The following is a 2869-nucleotide window of genomic DNA, read 5'->3' on the forward strand; positions in this document are numbered from 1 at the left end:
AAAAACAGTGTGTTGCAGGCGGCTCAATAATAACAGTGTGTTGCAGGTGGCTCAATAATAACAGCGTGTTGCAGGCGGCTCAATAAAAACAGTGTGTTGCAGGTGGCTCAATAATAACAATGTGTTGCAGGCGGCTCAATAATAACAGTGTGTTGCAGGCGGCTTAATAATAACAGTGTGTTGCAGGCGGCTCAATAATAACAGTGTGTTGCAGGCGGCTCAATAATAACAGTGTGTTGCAGGTGGCTCAATAATAACAGTGTGTTGCAGGCGGCTCAATAATAACAATGTGTTGCAGGTGGCTCAATAATAACAGTGTGTTGCAGGCGGCTCAATAATAACAGTGTGTTGCAGGTGGCTCAATAATAACAGTGTGTTGCAGGTGGCTCAATAATAACAGTGTGTTGCAGGTGGCTCAATAATAACAGTGTGTTGCAGGTGGCTCAATAATAACAGTGTGTTGCAGGCGGCTCAATAAAAACTGTGTGTTGCAGGTGGCTCAATAATAACAGTGTGTTGCAGGCGGCTCAATAATAAACCAAATGAGTGACAGACATATTGAGGAGGTAAAGCTGAGGTAAATTAATACCAACAGTTTAGAATGTTATAAAACAGGGATTAGATTGAGAATAGACAGGGATTAGACAGGGATTATACAGTGAGTAGACAGGGTTTAAATAGGGATTAGACAGTAATTAGATAGTGATTACACAGGGATTATATGTGGATTTCATAGGAATTAGACAGAGATTAGATATAGAATAGATAGGGATTATACATGGATTAGATAGGAATTAGATATACATTAAACAGGGGTAAAACATTGATTAAATACAAATTAGAAAGGGATTAGGTACATATACGGATTAGACAGGGATTAGATAGGGATTCGAAAGCGATTACATATGGATTAGACAGGGATTAGACAGGGATTAGACATGGATTAGATAGGGTTTAGATAGGGTTTAGAAAGGGAATAAATACAAATAGAGATTAGGGATGAGAGAGACAAAGAGAGAGAAAGACAGACGGATTTAAGAGACGGATTTAAGAGATGGATTTAAGAGATGGATTTAAGAGTGGATTTAGGAGATGGATTTAAGAGATGGATTTAAGAGATGGATTTAAGAGTGGATTTAAGAGATGGATTTAAGCGACGGATTTAAGAGATGGATTTAAGAGACGGATTTAAGAGACGGATTTAAGAGACGGATTTAAGAGACGGATTTAAGTGATGGATTTAAGACAGAGAAACAAATGTATAATCTGAGCGCATTCCACTCCAAAACCAGCTCCAAACACACACATATATATATCTATTTGGAGACAGCCAAGGAGGAGAGGGGCTGGTGGCAGATGTAGAGGTGAGGGAGAGGGCAGGGCTGTCCTGCCCGCCTGGGGAGATTGGCATGTGTTCTCCGCGGGCCTCCTGTGGACCTGGGGTCAAAGTACATAAAAGAGCTAAATCCACCGCCTCCCGTCGACCCCGTTCGCCCCCTCAAACCCAACCCCCTTCCATCCACTCTCCCCTTCAACCCAACCCAAACCCTCACCTCCCCCCTCTGCCCCCTTTCGCCCCCTCTCACCTCCGTCAAACCCCTCAAACAAGACCTCTCTCTATCGCCTCCCCTCGCCTCCTCTCATCCCCCTTGAACCCCGTCCTCTCATCCACCCCGCCCCAGACCCCAGCCTCCTCTCATCCCCCTTGAACCCCGTCCTCTCATCCACCCCGCCCCAGACCCCAGCCTCCTCTCATCCCCCTTGAACCCCGTCCTCTCATCCACCCCGCCCCAGACCCCAGCCTCCTCTCATCCCCCTTGAACCACATCCTCTCATCCACCTCGCCCCAGACCCCAGTCACCTCTCATCCCCCTTGAACCCCGTCCTCTCATCCATCTCGCCCCAGTCCCAAGCCTCCTCTCACCCCCCTTGAACCACATCCTCTCATCCACCTCGCCCCAGACCCCAGTCACCTCTCATCCCCCTTGAACCCCGTCCTCTCATCCACCTCGCCCCTGTCCCAAGCCTCCTCTCATCCCCCTTTAACCCCGTCCTCTCATCCACCACATCCTCACATCCGCCTCGCCTCGCCCCAGACCCCAGACCTCGGTCTCATCTGTCTACACCCTGTGACCATTCTATCTCAAAGAGACACATGTCTGTCTGTCCACCCCATAATATCTTCCTGGTTTTGGGTCCTCCTCCCCTTCCACATCTCCTTCCACCTCTTCTCTCCCAAAAACAAAACAGGTCCAATCATCCATGTGCCACAGTATGGGATCTCTTTTGGGTTCAAATCCTGTGGCTCCCCATACGCAAATATACAAATCCAGACACACACACACACTGGGTAACGAGAACCAGAGCTGTGCTTCTCTGGGCCGTGGGTGGGGAGGGATTAATCTATAACTGAATCTGAAATAAAGAGAGTTGCTGGACAAAGGCAGTTCCACCATAGGTTTAGAAGGTGGCAAAATTTTTAGGAACAATAAAAACACGCTGGGCTGCGATGGGAAACTCATGATTTAACAGCAGAGAGAGACAGCCAGCCAAGCAACTCTATGGTTGGGTCCAACATAGCACCCTATCCCCATTATATCGAATAAGATTATTTTTGGGACAGAGCTACGGGCTCCCGAGTGGGTCAGCGGTCTAAGGCACTGCATCTCAGTGCAAGAGGCGTCACTACAGTCCCTGGGTCGAATCCAGGCTGTATCACATCCGGCCATGATTGGGTGGTGAACAATTGGCCCAGCGTTGTCTGGGTTTGGACCGGGGTATGCCGTCATTTTAAATAAGAATTTGTTCTCAACTGACTTGCCTAGTTAAAATTAAAATATATATATAATATCCTGTTTATTTCTCCTCA

This window comes from Salvelinus alpinus, chromosome 10 (assembly GCF_045679555.1).
Source record: "Salvelinus alpinus chromosome 10, SLU_Salpinus.1, whole genome shotgun sequence".
Lineage (NCBI taxonomy): Eukaryota > Metazoa > Chordata > Actinopteri > Salmoniformes > Salmonidae > Salvelinus > Salvelinus alpinus.